We start from the raw sequence: 24,587 nt of genomic DNA, 5'->3' as shown, positions 1-24,587 counted from the left end.
GGTACCATTGCAAAAATATTCACAAAGCATAACTATTGTATTAATTATCATCATTATCAGAACAAATTCCATCTAATCAGAATTATTTTCAAACAGTGGTCAACAGATGAATCTAGATAACTCAAGACAGTGATCTAAGATAATAGCTGGAATGAAGGGAAAACATAATTCATTCTTAAAAAAATAATTATAATTAGTTTTTATCATGTTCTTGGGATCAGGAACAGACAGTCCAAAGGACCACAAGTTACTCCATTTCAGCATCTCATGCACCTTCCTGGCCCAAGAACATAGTACTATTATATGAAGACTCAGAATCAGAGGCTGAAATGTCTGTGGTCCTTCAGCAATGTGGAAACCTGAGGCTTCAGCAATTTCTACTGCCTCCTGAAGGACTAAAGTCAGCATAAAGCAGAAATAACCTGCTAACTTTCTTAAAATTTCAGTTGGATCCAGTCAATTGTGGGTACAATAACTCTTTTACTAAGAGCAAACTAAGCTGTGCTTTACACGCTACAAGATTCTGACAGTTTTTGTCTTATTAAAACACAGATCTTGCTTATTATTCCTGCTCTCTGGTGGGTGTTCAAGCCATAGCTTAGTCAAGAATTTCAGCAAAGACAAAACAATTTTAACTGGAGATTTAAAAAACAACAGCAACAACTTTCCACAAACACCTCAGTATTTGGCAGACTGTATATTTCTGGAGGTACCTTTTCCACACCTGTTAATGGTAAGCAGAAAATACCAGGGGACGCTTTCTTCTACCATAGTCAGTTATGGAGGCTTTCATAAGTTTATTTCTTTCTGTTTTAAATCTATAAATATAAACAGCTAGGTTTCTATATCTATTATATTGGTAACTCTACTGTGACTCTAATTTGTATTAGCACACTACTTATCTCTAATCACCATGCTGCATTTGAACATTCCTTGGCTTGGATTTTCATCTCACAGGGAACTAATAAAGTGTTGAGGCTTTGCAGATTTTCCAAGTACATTTTTCAGATCCAGAAAAATTATACCTAGTGTGATAGAATATAAGGGACCTTAGAAACCATCTAGTCTGCCCAGTGCAAGAAGCCAACTTAATAAACCAGTGTTTCTCAACCTTGGCAACTTTAAGATGTGTGGACTTCATCTCCCAGAATTCCCCAGCCAGCATGCTGGCTGGGGAATTCTGGGATGAAGTCCACACATCTTAAAGTTGCCAAGGTTGAGAAACGCTGCAATAAACCAATTTGAAAGGCTGCAGCTTGGTTTAGTCCTTAAATCACCTAGGTGGTTAAATGAAAGAGTAGTTTAACATCAGTAAAACAAAGTGGCACAGTGGAACCCCTTCATTAATAATGATAATGCAAGAGTACTGACAGATTTTAGTCACTTTCTTTTCCTTCAGTCACCAATATAACTGAAATATATTGCATTTCCAAGGGAGGTACAAAACCCAAACAAGGAATAGATATAAAGATTGAAAATTATTAATTCCATCTATAGCTTAACAGATGCTCAAATGAATTCTATTGGATTTGCTGGCCTTCTGGTTTTGAGGAGCTTTAGTTTGGGGAATTAGCACTGTGTGTTTGATCTGTCCTAGCAAAATATAAATGATCTGGACACTCCTTATAGTAGAACATGATTCACCAAAAGTAATAATTTGTAAGTTGGGCTGAGACCTCATGGATCTCTGGACCCCAGTAAAATGAATCCACTGCTTTTCCATCCAGTATTTGAAAACTGGCTTCTGTACAGCACTAGCATTTATTTTTGATGTCTTCAGAGGATGAACAGAACTGGGGGAGAAAGAACATTATCTGCCATATTTGCCAGGGTAGCTAAAGCACATTAATTAATTAATTAATTAATTCATTCATTCATTCATTCATTCATTCATTGCAATCATATAGCCTCCCATCTCACACAAAGTTCCTGCACCCACGCAAATTATGTATGGGTGCAGGAAATGGAAGTCAAGAAAAGGAGGAGTTCAGCTTGCGCCAAACTCATGCATAAGAAAAAGTTCATCGCTCTAATGTTGGCTTTGAATTAAACATCAGAATCACAATTCTTATCTTTATCTTTTATCTTTTATTGATTTTATTTTAATCTCTTTCTTTGATCGTTGTGAGCTACCCAGAATTGTTGAGAGTTGGATGGCATACAAGTTTCAGAAAAAAATATTTAGGGTCCAAGTCCACACACAGTAAAAGACTAGTATACATACAAACACTATAAAAATAAATTAAAACTGTGGGAAAAATCTAAAGCAACTAGCAGCTAACAATTTATAACATGTGAGAGGAACCAGATGGTTTAAAGCTATTGATAGGAATTTTGCAACCTTCTTAGAGGTTTCTGAAGAGTGGCATACAAGTTTAATATATTATTATTATTATTATTATTATTATTATTATTATTATTATTATTATTATTATGGTTGGTTGCACAGCCATCCAGATGTTTAGACTGGATTTGGCATTTTTATCTGCCTATTGAGTCCTTCCCATGGACCTGGGATAGGCAGATGTTGTTTGATGGTGTTAAAGGTATCATTGCAGGATGTAAGCTGTACCAAGTAAAGCTGCCTTTTGCAATTGATTGATAGTGATTTTGTCAATGCCGAGGGTCTTCAGGTGGTGCTCCAGATGTTTTGGGATTGCACCCAAGGCGCTTATTACTATTGGTACTATCTTTGCTTTCTTTTGCCATATTCATTCTACTTCTATTTGCAGATCTTTATATTTTGTGATGTTCTCCCGTTCTTTCTCTTCTCTTCTGCTGTCTCCAGGCATTGCGGTGTCCGCTATCCAGACTTTTTTGTCTCTCTTATCAACAGTTCTGAAGTCTGGGGTGTTGTGTGGCAGGTGCTTGTCTGTTTGAACTCTAAAGTCCCAGAGCACTTTAGCGTCTTCATTTTCTATTACTGTGTCTGTTTTGTGGTCCCACCAGTTCTTGCTAGCAGGCAAGTAGTATTTCTTGCAGATATTCCAAGGCACCATTGTTGCTACTTTGCCATGCCATTGTTTGTAGTTAGTCTGTGCGATCTTCTTGCGGCAGCTAACTAGGTAGTCCACTATTTCTTCAGCTTCTTTGCAGAGGCAGCATTTGCTGTCTGTTGCTGTCTTCTCAATTCTGGCTTTGTATGAATTTGTTTTTAAGGCTTGGTCTTGTGCAGCCAGAATTAGACCTTCTGTCTCTTTCTTCAACTTTCCTGCTGTTAGCCACTGCCAGGTCTTCTTGTTATCTGCTTTGCCTTTATGTGTTTATTATTATTATTTCTTCTTAAAATCACAATTCTGGTCATTGGACAATAGTTTAAAAGCTATTCTGCAAAGTTTGAGCCTGAATCCAACAGGGACAGGTAATCACACACAATCTGATGTGCAAGTCCACATATCACCCATACTGAACACCACGGCCATCAGATCTACATTGTATGAAGGCAATTAAAAACAATGTTTTCAGACAGAGTAGCATCACTTTCTGTGTGCCTTTGACAATATCTGAGCAAGTGGCTCTTTTTAGCCGGATGTGGCAGGCAAATAAAATGAACTCCTGTGTATAGTAGTTAATACTCAACAAAGGAGAAAGGAGGGAAGGAGAGGGAATTCCTGTTTAATGTTCTCTGCAGAAGGTCTTCTCAGTTTTGTCGCTCCTTTTACTGACAAACCCTTCCTGAATTATGTAAACCTGCTTTCTTTCTGCAGTGGATGCCTTTGCCAAAATGCAGGTAAACAGTCTTCTCCCACCCACTTCATTTATTTCCCTTGTATTTTTTTAAGTAGCCTAAAGACTTTATCCATGCATTTGCTACTACCTCTGTTCTGAGAATAATTAGCAACGCCCACGGGCAAAAAGAGACCTGCAGCACCTTAGCTATGATATCTTGCCAATACCAGCTGTGCTTCAGTATTTATTTACTGAGATCACAATATTTACTAAGATGAGCTTGCTGAGATGGCAAAGGATTGTGCTGAGATCTGGCAGCTAATGTTTCAGCTCGATTTCTGTAACAGGAATCAACATGCATGTACGGCACGAATGTTTCTCTGAGAAAAAAGACACTTCAGTTAAACTCCTTTCAACACTGCAAGGAACAGCTGTAAAATGTCCTCAGTGGGCAAATATGCCCTTAAATTCCATTATATACTAGGAGCCAAAGAAGCCACGTTTTCCTCTGCAGGTGATCCTCACACTGGTGCCACCAATCTCCTCTTCCACTTGCTGATACCAAGCAAAAGTCTTGGTGTTTTTGAGAGCAGGAAGAGCATGAATTAGAATTAAGAGGACCATGGAGGAAAAGGCAGAAGCAGCTGTAGATGCTTTGTCTAGTGATGAACCAGCTAATTTAAAAATTCAGGACAGACCTTTGGGCTGTGACCCAGTTCCCTTCTGTTCTTGATCTTTCATTTACAAACCAGCAGGGTAGCCATGGAAGCTTGCAGAAACTGGGGAAGGTAAACTCCTGTGTCAGGAAAGAAACAGATTACCATAAAGGCAGTAATATAATCCTTTACTCCAGTAATCCTTCGCTTATTACTATTTGTAGGTACAGATCAAAGCAGTAACCTAAAACCTCATCATGCACATATACAATGGAATTTCATCCAATCTTATGGGACAAGAGTCCAGAAATACTGAACTGTTGAGAAGTTCAACAGTTTTGAAAAGGGATTTCAGTGGTTATAGTTAGGTTAATTTCTAGTTCCAACCAAATATTCTACCAGTGAGCTATGCTCTGTCATAAAGACAGATTAGCTGATACCGAGTACCTCAGTAGGAAAACACTACCGGTATCCTGATCCTAAAATCTTCCTCTTTATCTTTAAACAAGAATTACTTTTCTTTTTTTTTCTTTTTTTGAGACGCAGATCTAGCAAAAAGGCTTATAATAGATACTTTCAGATAGTTGTCTTCCTTTTCACACTGTGAGGTGGGAAGTAAGGTTGTCCCATTTACTAAAGAATCACTGCTCATAAAACACATACATGCAGGTGCGTGCGCACGCACACCCACACCCACACACACCAATGATAATGGTATTGGTTCAGGAAAGAAAAATGGCCCTTTGGAACTCTTCATCAGCCAAAATGTAAGAAATGGGGATAAAGTGAAAATATCTCCAGAATAGGCCATATGTTTCAGATATGACAGCTGCAATTTAAAGTTGGTCTCATGATGGAGATTTTAGATTCAGTGCATTGGTAGGTACGGTCAGCACCTCCACTTCTGAATATAGTTTTAAAGTTTCTGTAATTTTTGGCATGGGGCCAGGTTACCTGAGGGCCCGCCTCTTCCCGATTACATCTACCCATCCCATCAGGTCCGGTAGGAGAGGCATGCTGTGGGTCCCATCCATGAAAGAGTTCCATCTGATGGGACCTAGGAGGTGAGCCGTTTCTGCTGTGGCACCCACCCTCTGGAACATCATCCCTCCTGAGGTGAGATTGGCCCCAGCCCTTATGGCCTTCCAGAAAGCCCTCAAAATGTGTTTTTTTTTCCAGCAAGCCTGGGGATCCCCTGGTAATAGGGAACCCACACCTTGGCTGCATTATATTTAATATCCTCCCTCTTATGGTTTTGTTTTATCCATGTTTATTGTTTTTAATTGGTTTTATAGAATGTTTTAATTGTAGATTTTATTGTATGCTGCCCAGAGTCACTTCACGTGAGATGGGTGGCCAGATAAATTTGATAGATAGATAGATAGATAGATAGATAGATAGATAGATAGATAGATAGATAGATCTATCACACAGTCCAAACCCCTTTTCATTTATCCTCACCAAAGGCCTGGATGAAGAGATCTTCAAGGTCCTTTGAGACACTAGAAGGTTGGGGGCCATCTGGATCTCGGGGAACCTCATTCCAGAGGGCAAGTGCTGCTACAATGTCCTGATAGATGGCATGGTTTAATTGAAGGAACCCAGAATGCACAGACCCTGCCAAATCAAATTGGCCAGGTAGATACCATGGGAGGTCAGTCAAGGAACTAGGCCCTCTGACATGTAGGACTTTATAGGTAATAATCAGCACCTTGAATTGCACTGGAAGCGAACTGACAACCAGTGAAGCTCAGGAAGCAGAGGTGTTACATGGGCATATCAATGCATGTGCTGCTGCATTCTGGACCAACTGAAGCTTCTGGGTGGTCTTCAAGAGCAGTTCCATGTAGAACACATTGTGGTAGTCAACTTGTGAGATGATCAGGGTTTGAGTGACTGTCTGAAGGCTCTCCTCTCCCCCCCCCCCCCCAGATCTAGGAAAATGAAGCTGAAGCTGTGCTGTGCAAAGGGCTTCCAGGAGATTGAACAGGAGCTGGGAGTCCAGAAAGACCCCCAAGTTGCACCCTACTCTGGAAGGGCCACCCCATCCAAGGCCAGAGATGAAATATTCCCACTTCCAGGTGGCCTGAACACCCACAAGACTCGGTTTTGGTAGGATTGATCAGGAGATGGTTCTTCCCCATCCAGACCTGCACAGCCTCCAGGCAGTGGAACTGAACCTTGACAGCCTCACTTAGCTGTTCAGGGTCGAAAGATATACTTGGGATCTTCAATGAAATCTTCTCCCTGGTTTTCTCTTCCCACATATTAGCTTGATAGCTAGCTAGTTTATTTCTTTATTTCAGGTGCTTTTATGTCACTTCAATCAAAAAGCAAATTTAAACATCTTATAAAAACACTATAGGATGAACTATTCAATGTGTATAATATTAATGGCTGACATCATAATAAAATCACAGTACTGTGTATACTCAGATATAAATCCATCTGTGGATAAGATGACCCTCAAATTTTTAACCAAAACACCATGAAAAATGAGCTAGTTTGGTCTAGTGTTTAAGACACCAGGCTAGAAACCAGAAGACCATGAGTTCTAATCTCACATCAGGCATGAAAGCCAGCTGGGTGACTTTGGTCCAGTCACTCTCTCTCAGCCCAACTCACCTCACAGGGTTGTTGTTGTGGGGGAAATAGGAGAGGGAAGGAATATTAGGTATGTGTGCCACCTTGAGTTATTTATAAAAATAATAAAGGTAGGATAAAAAATCTTTTAAAAAAGTGCCACCTGTGGTAAGCCAACTCACAAAACTTTTGTATGTTTTAATTTTCACAATTGGTTTATTCATGGGTAATCCACAGATTATCCATTTTTCATGGTACTTTGGTTAAAAATTTGAGGGTCAGCTTATCTGCAGATGGGCTTATCTGTGAGTATAAATGGGATGTATGAGTATTTAAAAAAGTATTGCTATATATACTTGTGGATAAGCCCATCTGCAGATAAGTCGAACCCAAATTTTTGGAGTGTATTTTGGCACTTAAAATTCTCAGTTTATTCATGAGTATATACAGCAACAACATTATTATTAGCAGTGTCCTCATACTTCATAGGTACCTGTATCCTGCATATCTCAAGTTCCAAATCCCTGCTTAAATAACCAGGTTTTCACTAAAGATTAAGCATGAAAGTACTGACCTTATTTCTGGGAGCAGCTGATTCCACAGGAGGGCACTATGACAGAGAATGCTTGCTTCTGAATCTTCTCCCACCCCATCATACGGGTTGGGAGCTCTTAGCATAATTTCCCTACCAGTAGGCTTTGGAGTGAATGGTTCTGCAGATAATTGGACCCAAAACAATGTAGGACTTTATGAATTTTTACTAGCCCCTGAACTGCACCCCAAACCAAACTGGTAGCCGATGGAGATCTTAAAATGCTGCGATTACATGACAGTAGCAGAATGTTCCTGTTAGTATACTATCAGAATTTAATGGAGATATAGAAACAAGACACCATGTCTACTTTTCTAAAGAGCTGAAAAAGCCCACATCATTAACAAAGCTTCCCAGTTTAGTTTCATTCATTCTGCATAGATTCTGCTCCATCTATAGCTGGGTACATCACTTCATCTTTCCAGAGTATACTTTTTTGTAATAAATTATTAATGAGGAATAGAACAAAGTTAAGGAATGCATGTTCTTTATCCAAAGAGGCAGATCAATAGCGATCATTTGTTCTAAGAAGCTGGTATAATAAAATGCTGTGGAAAGTACATAGATATTTCACAGGTGTGCAGGTGTACTAAAAAATGTCTTAATCTGATTGCCTCTGGAGATAATCCAGTCTGAACTGATGCCTGGATTTAGAGTGAAGTCTGGAAAAATGAAGTTCTGTTTTCTCACTCTCTTGAGTATGAGAAATTAACATATTTGTTTTTGTTTTTCAGCACCAGAAGATGAATTTTTCAGGAAAGCTGGACCATTATGAGGATTATAAAGATGGCCAAATACCATACAAACGTTGGAGGGGTTTTGAATTATTTTAAAATCAAAGGTTGGTTGTTTTTTAGAAAAAAAACAAAATCTGTAACTTTTCTGCTTGTTTCATTCCATAATGTGATGACATTTGCAGCGATAATAATTTCTGTGGTGTTTTATGTAAAAGAAAGAGGTCTTTGTAAGGAATGATAACATCCCTTTCCCAAAGTGACAGAATTGGCTATCCGAGATTAAAGATTCCCCCCATAAAGCAAATCAGTTGTTAGACCGTATCATCTAGCCAGTACAACTCAGAAAAGATTGACACCCAACTTCTCAGGATGAGACACTAAGCAACAGTAATCTGGAGCAAAAAGTAAAAAATAATAAAATCTCTCAGTTCTCAAGATTGCCCCATCAATTATGATACCTGATTGGAGTGACCAATAGTAACTGCTTTAAGAGTATTCCTGTCAGTCATGGAATATAATATACCCATTTCCTCTTCCCTGTGGCGTTAAATCTAAATAAATAAATAAAAACTTTCTATCTTGTTCTTTCTGGTGTGGCTGTTGGGCCACACATATCACAGCACAATGGAGCTCCTTAGAAACAAATTGGAAACAGCACCTTTGGGAGCCCCAAAATAAGATTAAGTACCTTCAGGCCTCCTTTCTCTACCCCAGGTATATGACAATCTGTCCAAAATGCTCTGCTTCATGACCTGAGCTAGATCCAAACCCAAAGCACATCACAATATGATTATTACTACATTTTCTTTACATGCATGACTGAGTAAATTTTGCTATACTATGATACCATTTGATGGAATCAGCCAGGAGCATCTTTCCTTTGGAGTTTTGAAAAAGCAGGCCCCTTCAACGTACAGTACATATGAAAAATAGCCTTTGATGAAATAATGGAATTCTAAATCTTAGATTCAATTTATCTTGACTAATGGGAAATATTACTTTTTTTTTAAGTTTAGCCTTCTATCACATATTGATTAAAGCCGTATCAAATAGTCCAAAAGAAAAGACAATGGTGGTATAACTTGGGGAATAAGGTTTGAATTAACATTGCTTTGTCTCCAATTGTTTTGTTCAATTGCCCATTTGGATCTAGTTCAGATATATTCTATTTTTCAGAGCAGGAAATACATATGATTTTAATCAGTGTGGAGTGATTAGCATTCTCAAAAATGAGTATGAGGAATGTCCAAATTATGAATCCTCTGACATCTTATGCTATATCAGAGGTAATGGTGGTGCTTATGAGCTTACCTAGAAGCACAGAAAGATATAGAGAGACTGAAGTTCCAGTCAGAACATAAGGAATTTAGATGGGAGCACCTAACTCAGCATCCTATTTCACACTGGATTAACAGAAGTCCCTGAGCTGCCATCAATATCTATTTATTATAATTCTCAGTACTGACAGTTAGAGAATAGTTTCCCATGGCAATACAATCCATGAGTTAATCAACAACTTCATGAAGAATCAAAGCCTTTTGATTTTATAGGAGAACCCGCACCTCCGCCATTCATCAAAAGCATGAGGCCTGTAGATAAGAGGAGACGCGTGCTGAGATATTGAAGGACACTTGTCCTTAGACAGGAGGCATCGGCAGCACCAACAGCCTAATGGGAGATGGGATGGGGATAAGATAGGTGCACTTTTACCAGATTTCATGCTGCTCCACACTAGAGAACAGCAAGCTCATCAGAGAGACCAGAAGAATCTGGCAAGGTAGTTTACCTTAACTCTACTGCATTGCGACTGAGGCTATGTTTGGAGAAGGGGAATATTTACTAGTAGTCATCAAGAAGGGGCTGAAAGCAAAGAACTTAACTTTCTGAGTCGTTATTTTAGATTGGTTGGAGGGTGAGGATAGCTCATTTTATTTATTGACTTATTTGTCTGTATCAGAAATTAACCAGAAACCTTCAAGTTTTAGGCATCCTGTCATCTCCAGTGAAGAAAGAGATCCAGAAAAATATATAAAATTCCCTTTTCACCCCTGTGGGTGGTATGTGTCTTCCTCAATCTCAGGTCCTCTACCAGAGGCCTGGGAGTTTGAGGGTTCTGTGTAGTATCTTAGCTGTTCCTAGCACTGCACTTTTCTGGACAGAGAGCTCTGATGTTGTTCCTGGGATCTGTTGGAGCCACTCTCCCAGCTTAGGAGTCACAGCCCTGAGTGCTTCTACCACCAGTGGGACCACTCTGACCTTTATTTTCCACATCATCTCTAGTTTCTCCTTCAGGCCTTGGTACTTCTCCAGCTTCTCATACTCCTTCTTCCTGATGTTGCTGTCACTTGGCACTGCTACTTCTATCACTACCGCTGTCTTCTACTACCTTGTCTGCTACCACGATGTCTGGTAGACTGGCCAGTACCTGCCTGTCTGTCTGGATGTGGAAGTCTCACAGGATCTTAGCCCTGTTATTCTCCATGACCTTCTGTGAAATCTCCCATTTGGACTTGGGAGGGTCTAGCCCATACACTGTGCAGATGTTCCTGTATACAATGCCAGCTACTTGGTTGTGCCGTTCAGTGTATACTGTTCCTGCCTGCATCGTACACCCTGCCACTATGTGTTGGACTGCCTCTGAGGCCTCTTTGCACAGTCTGCACCTTGGGTCCTGTCCAGTGTGGTAAACCCCTGTTTCTATGGATCTGGTGCTTAGTGCCTGTTCTTGCACTGCTATGATCAGTGCCTCAGTGCTGTCTTTTAGTCCAGCCCTTTCCAGCCACTGATAGGATTTCCCAATGTCAGCCACCTCAGGTATCTGTCGATGGTCCATCCCATGCAGGGGCTTGTCTTGCCATGGCACTTCCTCCACTTGAACTTCCTCCCATGTCTGCTGCTGCCTCAGGCATTCTCTCAGCAGCTGATCTTTGGGTGCCATGTTAGTGATGTACTCCTGGATGCTTTGGGTTTCGTCCAGGACAGTGGACAATTTATATTTATTTATTTATTTATTTGTTTATTTAATTTATATGCCACCCATCTCCCCCAGAGGGTGACTCTGTGTGGCTCACAATTAAAGTAAACCCAAAAACAGTTAAAAATATAAATATCCACATTAATTTAATTAAAAAGTCAAACTATATATATAAAAAAACCCATATACATAAAAAACATTCAAGATGATGGATGATGGTGGAATCAATTACCCCACAAGCCAATTCCAATGGTGTGAGCCCCCATCCAGATCCCAGACCATCTGGTATAGCCAAGATTTCACACTCTTCCTGAAGGCCATGAGAGTGGGGCACACCACACTTTGGGTGGTAAGTTGTTCCACAGGGCAGGGGCCATGGCAGAAAAAGCCCTCTTCCTAGATCCCACCAGTCGAAGTTCCTTGATTGGTGGGGTCTGCAACATGCCCCTTCTGCTGGACTGAGTGGGGTGGGCTGATATAACGGGGTCGCGACAGCTCGTCAGATAACCTGGTCCTGTGCCATGAAGGGCTTTAAAGGTGATAACTAACACCTTGAATTGGACCTGGAAGCAAACCAGCAACCAATGCATCTCATGTAACAGAGGTGTTATATGAGCCCCCCTGTTCATGCAGCTGCATTTTGTGCCAGCTGTAGCTTCTGGATACTTTTCAAGGGTAGCCCCATGTAGAGCACATTACAGTAATCCAAGCGGGAGATGACCAGGGCATGAATGACCCTGTGGACAGCCTCCCAATCCAGGAAGGGGCGTAACTGATGCACAACACAAAGTTGCACAAAGGCCCTCCTAGCCACGACTGCCACCTGGTTTTTCAACAGGAGTTGTGAGTTTAGGAGGACCCCCAGATAATGCACTGGGTCTGTCTGGGGTAGTGTAACCCCATCAAGAACCAAACTCCTAGATCTTGAGGCTCTCTGTACCCACAGCCACTCCATCTTACCAGGGTTCAGTTGAAGCCTGTTGTCCCCCATCCAGGCCTCTACAGCCTCCAGACACCGCGAAAGGGTATATCTTTGCTGCATTAGAAATCCAGTTGGCTTTTTCCATGTTTTCCAAAGTGCTTTGGCCTCTGTAGTTTTTTTCCCTTCTCCCTTAGGGAAATGAAATGACGGTGAGCCAGAAGGGCTATTCAGCCATTCCACCTTATTAGCATTGAGTGTTCAACTATAATTCTCATCATCCATGCCGAGGAATAACTTCCAAAATATAAGATGCAATGCTGTAAGTCATATTTTAAGCCACCTTTCTTCTGATGGATTGTTTTCAACAGTGAAATGAACAGTGAATTTCTTGATGATCTCCTATAGTAAAATTCTTCATTATATTAGTTTCCTTTTACTTGCTGTACTATATAGGTTTTAAACTAAAGTACTAAATCAATGCAAAACCTGAACCAGTGGTTTCCTTTACTCACTTTAATTGATTAATGCAACAGTCAGCAAGTTTCAATGTTCAATAGCCAGTTAATATTGGCAGATCAGTTATACTGAAGGGGAATTTGCCAGCATTTAGTTTGGACATTTAATCTGAGTTATATTCTATTAAAGTGCTTATTACTTTATTGTGCATGAAACTGAAATTTTAAGTAAATCTCCCAGAATCTCAGTCTAATCTCTTGTGTTATGCATTGAGTTGGACACGTTGCTTTGTCTCTTGAAGGATCCCCATCTGTGTTATAGTATTAATTAGGGCTATAAATCTGAGTTGCAAAAAAATCCAGATAATCACTAGATAGCAACAGAGAAATTAAAAAACAAAAAAAGATTTCTTTTTGCTGTCTTCCAGCATTTTTCCAGGCTAGATCTGGTAGCCCTAGATTAATGATCTTTTAATTCCTTCAGTAAAAGCCCAATCTTTTTCCAGTGGTTATAATAGCACAGAATAAATGTTTTGTCAGTTCTTGGATGGCGTCTTTATAGCAAAAAAAATAAAAATAAAAATGTAATGCCATTCAAAAGAGTTCCTGCTTCAGGCTACACAGTAGAATTACTTTGGTAAATCAAATGTATTTATTCTTTTAGGGTCATCCAGAGTGGGGTGGGGATAAAAAAGGTTACTATAGTGTCTCTGTGATTGAAGCCCCCCAACCCACATAAAAGGAGTGGGGCTTCAATCACATGGTCATGCTCACCCTCACCAATGCCCCTGTTTCCTCAACACTAGGTTATGAGCAAGGAGTCTCAAAGTATTTTAGACCCCCATCGTATTTATATAATTCTGCCGTCCCTATTTGTTCTTTTGTAATCTCTAAGCTCTATTTCTATCAGATATTTCATAAAAATTCTGGGCTTCAGTATGGTGTAAAAACTTCAACTAGTGCACAACAGTAAACAGTTGATCAAACTATTGGGTGGTACAGCTAATCTATTGTCATAGGCTAGTAAAGAAAGACCCAGAACTTATTGGTCATCTTAACAAGTGGACACCATGGTGAATATGGTAGTGAGTGAAGGGACATGGTTATAGTGAGTGCAGTGGGTGAAAAGATGTGAAGGGAAGCCAAAGGATGGGATGGGAAATACAATGGAGAATGAAGTAATGGGTTGCAGAATGAAGGAATAAGAACAAATAGAGTAAGATGGAGAAATGACAGGTGGAAAAGCCAGGGAGGCAGCAGGGGAGGCAGTGAGGGTGGCAAAGGTGTGTCAAAAGCCACAATTTTTGCATGCCTGCAGGGCTTTTTAGAACAAGAATGTGTTGAAGAATGAAATTCTAGAATGTGTAGGTGTCATTCCAACTCATGTAATTGTAAAAAATGAGCTGATTCCCATCTTTGCTGTTTCCTGGCAATGTGTAAAGTTACTTCTGTGGATTGGACATGTGTGCATCTGGGGAGAGCAAAACAAAGACCCTTCGTCTAGACTCCCTTCTCTCTACTGTAGAGCAGCAACCCAGTGGAGAGATACAAGGAAAATGAAGAAACATACAGAAACCATTGACAAAGAGTTGGAATAATATTTACAGTCTAATATTTACAGTTTAAATAAGATATATGAACTGGAATTCCTCTCAGAGTATAAATTAATTTGGGAATAATATTCATTTTGAGAGCATTCACCTTTCCCCAAAGGGTGAGGTTTAATGACTCCCATCTATCAATATCTGAAGAAACCTCTCTCTATATTTTGTTTATATTACATACTACTAACTGAATTATATCTTTTGGTATACACATACCTAAATATTTAATGGATTTGGTACAAATATGGAATTGATGTGTCTTAAATGGATGGGTAATAACAAGCAAACACTTTGAGGGTGATCTATCAGTGCAGTCATGATCATCAGCCCTATATCTCATTATGTTTCCCCAGAGCTGCCTTTTGGTCCCAGATGGACCAACCCACCAATTTCTGCCTTCCCCCAACTGTGTTAGGTGCCTCCCCACCATCTGAAAAAGTGCATGGTTTTTTTTTTCTTGTTTCTTCATACTCCACCCTTCCCACCAAAGAGGTTTGGATGTTAAAACAGAGATCTCGGATCTGGGTCGAAAAAATCTGGACAGCCACTAGATGTCAGCAAAGAGATACTCTTGGCTGCCATCTAGAAGTTATCTGAAATTTTCCAGCTCATGTCTGGCAGTCCTACCTTAAAGTGGCTGCTGCCAATGTGGATGCTCAGTGTGGTGGTAAGCTGTTCCCAAATATCTGGGCAGTCAGCAAGACAGAACCATCCCTCCTTTATCAAAATGAAATAAAAACTTTTAGTATCGTCTCCCTGCAATGGTCAGTCTATACATCTGCTGTACAACACAAGCCTTTGTAATCAGAGCAAACTGGTGGCGGCAGGGAGGAGAAGTGTACAGCTTTTCAACATGGTTTTGTGTTTTACATCTGATCCTTCAAATGCAGTTACTGGGAGAGGGGAGTAAGATTGACTTAGAGCCCTTCCAGAAGAACAATTTATTGCACTATCAAAATGCCTGTCTAACAAATTAATTCTGGGGATGGTAGAAATGGAATAGGTGGGACTTGTAAATCCATAGAGGAAGTTGGAGGATTGAGGAATGTATTGTCCTCAGAGCCTGAAAAGACAAATCCATTGGACTCACTTCACAGCAGAACTTCCCTCCAGGTAGGAAGAAATGTTCTGAATGTCTAGGTCTTCCCATTAGAGCACAAACTGAGCTGTTTACTGAAGAAAAGATTTTTTTTCCCAACTGCAAGAAAATGAAGTGTCAGAGAAGCTTCAACCTCAGGCTTAAGTCCTGCTGGTGGCTACTTCCTATGGATGGTGTAGCAATATAGGGTTTACAAAGCAACCCATTCCTTTGGAAAGACCAGTGTGTTACTGCTTGCTCCTTCTCTCAGTCTTGACTACCCATGGAAACAACAAAGCACACACCTCTATTCACATCTCAAGAAGCAAAAAGTCACTCATGTTGACATGACCACTCTGTCTTCTGCTTAGTGCGCGTGGAACAGTGGTCTCCTTGCCCTCACTTTGGAGAGAATGACACAAAAAAGGTAAGAAGATGATTGTGATGATAAATGGAAAAAAGAAATCCAAAATGGCTTTTGGCTATGGTGCCATATTCCCATAATTAGACCTAGTGCTAACTGATTTGGAGGAACTGATCAAAACAATAGTTGGAATTAAGCAGTACATTTCTCCTGAACATCCTTCCTGCTCCATGCAGTAATGTCTGATGAGGAGGAAACCTTGGGTAGAAAGGTATATGGTACTACAGAGGAGGAAATCAGCCAGGTACATTTGCATAATTTTCCTGATTGGCCCCAGCAGGCACATTCCTGTGGCTAGTACTGTGGTTGAGTAATGCAGGTAGAAAAATGACAAACACAGAGCCTTTCTCAGCTCTGTTCACTCAATCTTTGAATGAGCAGAAGAATTAGAGAGTGGAAAAGAAAAAAGAGAAAGTGTAAACTGTCCTTGTTCTTAACAGCCTTAAAGAGGATAATGTCTCAAGGGCAAATATATTTATGGGGAAACAGTGCTGCAATTTGGAACAGGGAGGATGGTACCAATAATTCTCTTGCTGTGCCAGGAGCCAATTGCTCTGTTTCATTTTTACAGAACTTAAGTTACCAACTTAGGCTGCCAATTCTGAACAATACAAATATGAGGAAAATGGGCTGTGGGATCACATCACCACCATTTTCACTTTCTGAACCCTCAAAAGTAATTGGAAGACTCTTGAAGTGATCTTTATTTCTGCTGACTCTGAAGCAATGAAAACAAGGAACAAAAATCACTGTACTGCCTCAAGCTGCTGTAGGGCCTGGAGCACATAAAAGGGAAGTAAATAAATTATCCGTGTCCACTTTGTGTTTATTTATCTGGGTGTCTGCTTTAAAAACCTCAGCAATTACTGAGGGAGAGCTGAAAAGTCATCAAGACACTTTCCTCCCTGAAAGACCTATTACTGTTTTTCCTATCTTCAAAAAAGGGGAAAAGAGGCCCCAGAAAACTATAGATTGATCAGTAATACTAGGCAAAACTCTGGAACAAATTATTAAGCCATTTGTGAACATTTAGATACGAAGGCATTGCTTGGCAAGGGCCAGCATAGGTTTTTCAAGTGAAGTCATATCAAACCAACCTGATCTCCATTCTTGAAAGAGTAATTGGTTTAATTAACCATGGGATTGAAATGGTAATATTGTACCTTGATTCAGCAAAACATTTGACAGTGAGTTTATGGTAGAGAACATGGCAAAGTGTGGGCTGGAATATGATACCACCAAATGAATACAGAGCTGCTTGAAAAATCATATCCAACAAATCTACATCAATGGCTCTGTATCATACTGGAAGGAAGCATTGAATAGCGTAATCAGGGCTCTGTTCTAGGCCCTATTCAATGTATTTATAAATAACTTAGATGAGTTAGAAAATATGATTATCAAATTTGCAGATAACACAAAGATATGGAGGATAGCAAACTCCTTATAGGACAGTATCAAGAACCAGGAGGATCTTGATCATCCTGAAACAATGGGCAGAAACCAGCAAGTTGAATTTCAACAGGGACAAATGTAAGGTCATAGGTGTGCGTATAGGAATGGGTGGGGGGAGGGACTATATTGGTCTGAAATACATGCACAAATAATTTAGCTGTCTAGGTGGATTATAAGATAAACATCCGCCATCGGTGTGGTGCAGTTGTAAAAAAAAAAGGAAGCAAATGCAATCCTAGATTGTATCAACAGAAGTACTCTATCAATACCAAGAGAAGTCATCATTCCTCTCTATTCTGAATTGCTCGGAATGCACCTACAATAATACATCCTCTTTTGTGGACAAGATTCTAGGAGGGACATTAATGAATTGGAAGAGCATTGACAAGCTATTCAGAGGAAAGCAACCAAGATGATAAGAAGCCTGAGACATTGGCTGTGTTTAGCTTGGAGATGAGAAGAGTACAGAGAGATGTAATAAATGTCTTCAAGTTTCTGAATGGATGTCATGTAGAGGATAAGGCAGAATTGTTCAGAGCTGTTCCAGCAAACAAGAAACAACAGGTTTATATGACAAGGAAGTGGATTTTAGTTGGGCATCCAGGAAAAATTTCAATGGGGAAGAGCTGTTCAACAATGGAACAGATTAACCTGACAGGTGGTGGACTCTCCCTCACCAGAAGTATTTAAAAAGAAGCTAGATGGCTACCTATAGAGAATGCATTCCTGCACTGGGCAGAGGAATAGATTGGATGATCTCCAAGATCCCTTCTAAACTGTCAATTCTATGACTGTGACAATGTGGCTGTCGCCCAGCAGCCAGCAAGTGGGGTGTGGCAAGAATTTCTGCAAATGGGGAAATGTCCTTCTCACAAGTTCCACAGATCTGTAGCAATTCAAAATCAAACAAGAAAACAAACAAACAAAAATAGCTTCTCAGCAGTTTCAGGTACACCTTAGCTGAATCTAAAACAAATCTGCTCAGATGGCAAAGACGGATAATGTCATGATATCAAAACAACAGAGATCTGACCATGAAGTAGAGCAGGCCATGTGTCTGTTGAAAACCTAATTTTTCTGTATGTTTTGGCTAATGTCTGGCCCCTGGGTGCCATAGCCCATAAGGCTATTCTTCTTCAGGGTTTGCAGTGTTGCACCAAGCGCAGAGAAAGAGTAAGAAATAGTAAGCAAAAGCAATCAGGCAGCCAGAAGATAAAAGATAAGGAAAGGAAATCTAACTAAATTTAGTTCATACTAATACCATTCATTATACCTCTCAGTATCTTTCAATCCTTTTATCAGATGAACTATTGAAGGAATTTAAAGCAGTGGATCCATACATTCTCACTGGCAACAGCCATATTCAACATAGAAGAATGGTGCCCATTTTTCATGAAGTTTAAGTGTGGGGATGCTGGAATTGCTGAAGACTGGTGCCAAGATATGACTGGTTACCTAATGTTATTGTTGCTCAAACATATTAAAGTAAAAACACTAAGGTCCAAAGTGAGGATTGAAAAATATGTAAAATATAGATTTTTTTCCCCAGAAATGAGAACTTAATGATTGGGCAAAGTCAACTGCATCCTAGACAAATCCATAAATAATAATGTTGCTACCTGAGGACACTTAATTACTCTGCATTTATTTTTGTATTGTTCTTTGGCTTTCTTTTGTTTGTTATTAGTCAGTTAACCATTTATTTCTGCCTTCTACCATCAACAAAAAGATTTTTAGTATTAATATAAACGTGGATGATATTCGAGATAGCTCCGAGCTTAATTACCTAATTGATTTACCATAGCTGCAATTGGGAATGCTAATTAAGCATTGGTTGAGCTTTATACTTGGGGAAAAATCAAATTGTTATAGAAATCTGTTTGGCTTTCATTCTAATAGGCATTAAGGCTTGTATTGTGAACTTGTATTTATTACATTCTGAGACATTCTACCATCTTAATGATGTTATTAGCCTCTCTGTAGAAAGTAAATGCTCTTCAAGGCTTTATAAATTATTCTGTAAGTATCTGATAATGATACTTACAAATGAGCAATGGTCTATAGGAGAAATGAGAATCAATAATAAAGACTAAGATGTTGTATAACAATACATAAATTGTAGATAGAATAAAAATCGGGTATACCATTTCTTTTGTATAGAAATTTGTTTCTTCTGCTGTTCACTGAGAATAAGGGGTAAAATGATGGAATAAATAAGGTTTATAACATTGTATTAAACAGGATCCATTTCCTAGGAGAGCTGAAAAACTACGTTTCAACACAGAATTTTCACACTCAATAGGTGGAATCTAAATAGCATCCTATAACTGATAGACAGCTTTAGAACTTTCTTTCCTGCATTTCCTTGTACCTTTAAAACATTAAAAAAAAACCCACAGGAATTCTCTAGAACATGTATTGCATAAACATAAAGGGAAGTGAAAGATATCCTGTCCCAAACTCTAACTCCACTTTTGATTTCATTCTGAAGAAAATTTGATTACATATGGGTATTTAATTACATGTTAACTACATATGGTCCTTATGGGACAGCATTTCCCTTGAGACCCAGACGATCCCAACCTTGTTAGCCTTCCGGAAAGCTTTGAAGACCTGGCTTTTCCCTCAGACATTGGGACCAGGTTGTGTTAGTCCTTGGAGGAATCAGACACCAGAAGAAATGTTAAAACTGTACTTTATTGATATAGGTTATACCTATAGAATCTTGAATGCCTGACTGCATTTCTCCTTCCCTTCCTCTTATACCGAAGAGAGTCAAGGTGGGGCAATCTTTAATTTCTTTCTCATGCCTTCCTGTTTTCCTAAGCTAGGTTCATGTTTTCCCATCAGTTGCAGTGTATTTTCTTCAGGGACATCTCCATACTTCTCTATAGCTTGTTAGTTGAGTGTGGCATGCATGGGATTTTAACTGTGAGACATGTTTAAGGGCCTTGGTTATACTGTAATATTGTTTTTATGATTCTTGTGTTTTATGTTTTCTGTATTATGAGCCAGCTAGTCACAATGTTGAGATAGGTAGTGCTATAAGTGCAATAAATAAATATATAAATTCAATTTCTCTGGGTGCCCCATTGTGCATGACTCTGGGTGGCATACAAGGATTAAAATATCCATATAAACCAATTGAAACGATATAGACATGGCTATGCCAAGGGGAAAAACAGCAACAATCATGGCTAACTATCCATGTAGATTCAGTAGTAGTCTCATCTAACACTCTGTCCCAGTGCTTGAAGAAACAGCCAGGTCTTCTGGACTCTTTTGAAGGTTGGCAGGATCAGGGCTGTACAATTCTTGGGTGACGTTCTTCAAGAGGGAAGGTGCCATGACAGAGAAGGCTTCCTGCCCATGCATTTAATTAATTAAATTAAAGCAAAGCAAAGCAAAGTAAAGAAGAATTTTCACTTTGGGAGTTGGCTGCACTCAACTTGTCAAATCTTTATTTGACATTTCATTTCAGAGGTGGATAAAAACAATGCTAACTTTTAGCAAACTATCAAATTCAGCATTTGGAATTTGCAACTGTATTTCGAGATTGCCATTTGATGTTAGCTTGTTTCAGTTGACTGGACAAGTAAATGAAATTATTATAATATTCTTTTTTTCTTCCAAGTTCCTACCACTATCAACTAGTGATGATTTCAGCATGTCAGTAATCAAAATGATCAAATACCAAATGCTCTTGGATTTCAGATCCCATACATCTGAGATATAAAATGCTGAGATTGATTCTGATGAATATATCAAGCATTTATCAAATATGCAAAGCAAATATGAAAAAAGAAGACAATACTGACAATTTTTGGAAGAAGAATTTCTTTCAGCTCTAAAACAGAATAATCTAATATTTAATATGTGCTTATATCAAAGTGTGATCCAAGACCTGTTTTCTCTTACAACAAGAAGCCTGTAAAGTAAGTTGGATGGAGAGTGACTGCTCCAAAGTCATCCGAAGCAGGATGTTACTGTTCCTAATCCAGCTTGATCCACTATACCATGCTGGCTTTCAGAGTAATAGCCATTTATTGATAGGCAACATAACGGATAACACACCATCAGTTGACTACGATAAGAAAATTCTCTATTGGTAATATGGCTAACCACATGGATGTATAGTATTTCCAATACAATAAACTCAGATGTTCTGTTTCATTATCACCAAGCATTTTGCATTTTAGTATGGTCTATTATTTACCCTCCTCCTTCAAAAAAACCCAAAACAAAGCAACTTAGTAGGTGTCAGCCCTCCCAGGTAAACCAGACAGGAAACACAACTAGATGAGCTAATTTCACTTTATTGTAAGGCTACATTAACAGAATCTTGAGAGTTGGAAAGTATAAATCTGCCGCCCTCCCTATTTACTGCCTGAGTAGTGGTGGGGGGGGGGGGTCCTTCCTAAGTTTCTTTTTCTGGCCATTATTCTGTTGCGGACTCCTTTTTCTTTTATCTGATCATTCCCTAGGTGACATATCTCCCCCCCCCCCGCCACATCTTCCAAGGTCACCCTCACATTCCATCACACTGGTTTTTTTAGATACTCTCCCAGGAAAAGCTAGTGATGATTAAAACTACCTCTTTAGAATCTGACTGAACAAATTAGAAGTTGTTTCAGTTATTTACAATAAAATGATTTGTTTTATTTACACAAATATTAGCACTACTGAAGCATTTTCTGGGGTCAAGTACAAATTTGTAACACATATACAACATGATTTCATTTATCGCATACAGTCTCATGAGTCATTAAAGATTCATATTAATTCAGCTATTTCTAACTGAAATTTGCTCTTCAGTTTTATTGAAGTCTTATTGTTTTTTGGGAAAAAATATTTAATGTGGCTCAGGCCAATTCAGAATTATCTTCAGAAGTGCTTATTAAAGGTATTTGTGAGATTGTGGATGGATTGTGGAATGAAATACTGTTGAATTTCTGCTTGCCCAGTGACTTTCTTAGGTCAAATTTTTTTTTTTTGGAAGCCCAGTGTTTTGTACAGATGCATTAGATATAATTTCATCAGGGACATCTTTATCAAGTGTTTGGGAGCTGTACCTGTTGAGTGTGGATAGACACATTGTTTTTTTCAGCCCAAGGTTGGCTTGAAAGACCAGCGCAAAGGTCAGTGCAGGGTTTTCTCTGACCTGTAGACCTCTTTGTGGTATATGAGTCTGAAAAAGGTCTTTATAGCTAATGTGCTATATGAAATAATACTTTATTTTCTAATTTGCTGGGGTTAAATGAAGGGCTTTCCAATACTGGAATCTTGCTGTTGTTTACTCATTTCCTTGTTCGGCACATTGCCTGAGTTGGTCTGTGGGAAGGTCATGGGTATTTTGAAAAATGGAAGGGTTGATTGGGGTCCTTTGTTTATTTTTGTTGGAGCTTCAAATCCGGTGTCACTGATTCTTCAACAGCACATGGGGGCAATAGGGTATAGAGGGAAAGATAAGGTTTCCCCTCTTTCTTCATCATTCTGCCCACTCTTTGTCTATGAGAGTGCTAATCCAACATAATTTCCCTCTGCCTTTCTTCCTGGACACACACACAAGTTCTTTGACTCTAGGATGTAACTAATTAGGTCCTAGACTTTGCTGATCCATATCATTCATTTCCTGTAAATAAATATTCTACTGTACTATAGTTTCAAAACCTGTTTTGTTAATACAGTGGTACCTCGGGATACGAACTTAATCCGTTCCGTGACTCTGGGCGTATCCCGAGTTGGTCGTAACCCGAAGGAAATTTCCCCATAGGGTTCAATGTAAATCCGGTTAATCTGTTCCGCCCTCCGAATTTGGTTGCACCCCGAAGCAAATTTTCCCATAAGGTTCAATGTAATTACCGTTAATCTGTTCTGGCATCCGCGGACCACGCGTCAGGGGTGGGAAAACGGCTGGGCGTGGTGCAGCGCGGCAATGCCTGGGTGCGGCGCGGCATGGCAACGGCCGGGCGCGGTGTGAAAACGGCCAGGCGTGTCACGGTGCGGCAATGGCCGGGCGTGGCGCGGCGTGGCATGAAAATGGCTGGGCGCGGTGCGAAAACGGCCGGGCACCGTGTGGCGCGGCGGAAAAATGGCCGCAGACCACGTGTCAGGGGTGGGAAAATGGCCGCGGACCACATGTCAGGGGGGAAAAATGACCGTACCCCGAGGCGGAGTTCACACATCGAGGTAAATTTTTGCGGCTGGAGCTGGTCGTAACCCGAAAAGTTCGTTAGTAGAGGCGTTCGTATCCCGAGGTACCACTGTACTTGCTCAGGTCAGATTCCTACTCTTAGAAATCCTCATATACACGCACAGAACACTTCAGCCTCCAACACTTTTCATTCATTTTGTTTAATTTCCTTATATTTCTAGCTGCCTGATATTCTATCAGGGAAGCTGAAGTCAAGGACCATGTTAATAAAATATGCACAAATACGGCAGGATTGGCTTACCATATTTTGAAATAAGTGTTGAGATCTCTCTGTCTCTGTCTCAGTCTCTGTCTCTGTCTCTGTCTCTGTCTCTGTCTCTCATCTTGTGTTAAAGCAGAGACTATCTTCTGTTTGACAACTCAGTGTCCCTTGGTTTTCTATATAGTCTTCAATGCATTCTACTTGAAACAAAGTTAGCTGGGGTGCTCATGAGACTCAAATGCAATGCTTCTCAACCTCAGCAACTTTAAGATGTGTGAACTTCAATTCCCAGAATTCCCCATGCTGGCTGAGGAAGTTGGTAGTTGAAGTCTACATATCTTAAAGTTGCTGAGGTTGAGAAACACTGCTCTGATGGATTGATTTCCAGCCCTCTCCTCAGGAAATCCCATAAAAAACATCTATTTGGAACACTTAACAGTTTCAGTTTCCTTAAAAATTTCTGGTATACAAATGGTTCAATAGTATCACACAGGTAGAAGAATAACTTCAAACACCTCTGAACTCCATGAGATGAATCCCCTTTTGTCCTCCTGAAAATGAGTAGTTTGGCCTCTCTCTTTCACTGGCACACATACATGCTCCAGGTTGCTTCCTTCCAAGAGGTGCCTCCACTGCATATTAGGCAACTTTAAAGGGCACAATACATATGAAAGGCACCATACATTTAAACTGGCTGTGCTCCTCCAAACAACTCCAACAACCCTCCATGTTTCTTGTCAACCCTGCAGTCACCAACCACAAGCACCCCATTGCCTGGCCTCTATTTCTTCCTCTCTGGTCCTAATCAGGTAGGCATTTTTACTCTTCAATAGGCTCAGCTTCCGTCTCAGGCCCAATGGTTGCTCTTCTGTGCTTCCAGGTTCTCCTCCTCCCCATTTGCTCTGGAGAAAGGGATCCCAACTGAGTGGCAAGGAAAACCCCACCCACTTTCTCCTTTCTATTTCTTTGCTTGCTCTGGTGACACATTTCCTTCTCTCCTGTTTCAGAGAGAGAAAAACCTT

The 24,587-nt window shown here is 39.9% G+C and overlaps 1 long non-coding RNA gene across 2 annotated transcripts in view; it reads left to right on the top strand.

Annotated features, from left to right (window-relative positions):
• The window catches only part of LOC148217094 (uncharacterized), a 116,715-nt gene that overhangs the window by 13,763 nt on the left and 78,365 nt on the right, over positions 1–24,587 (top strand). For both annotated transcript variants that reach the window (XR_015796326.1, XR_015796331.1), the window contains exon 2: positions 8,235–8,341. This is a non-coding gene — a long non-coding RNA (uncharacterized LOC148217094). The remainder of the gene's footprint in view (positions 1–8,234; positions 8,342–24,587) is intronic.

The sequence above is a fragment of the Python bivittatus genome, unplaced genomic scaffold (genome assembly GCF_059951505.1).
Source record: "Python bivittatus isolate LINGU-HERP-01145 unplaced genomic scaffold, Pbiv_v1 ctg000020_np1212, whole genome shotgun sequence".
In the NCBI taxonomy this organism is placed as follows: domain Eukaryota; kingdom Metazoa; phylum Chordata; class Lepidosauria; order Squamata; family Pythonidae; genus Python; species Python bivittatus.
Note: the sequence above shows the minus strand (reverse complement) of the source record. Positions and strands in the feature narration are given on the sequence as shown.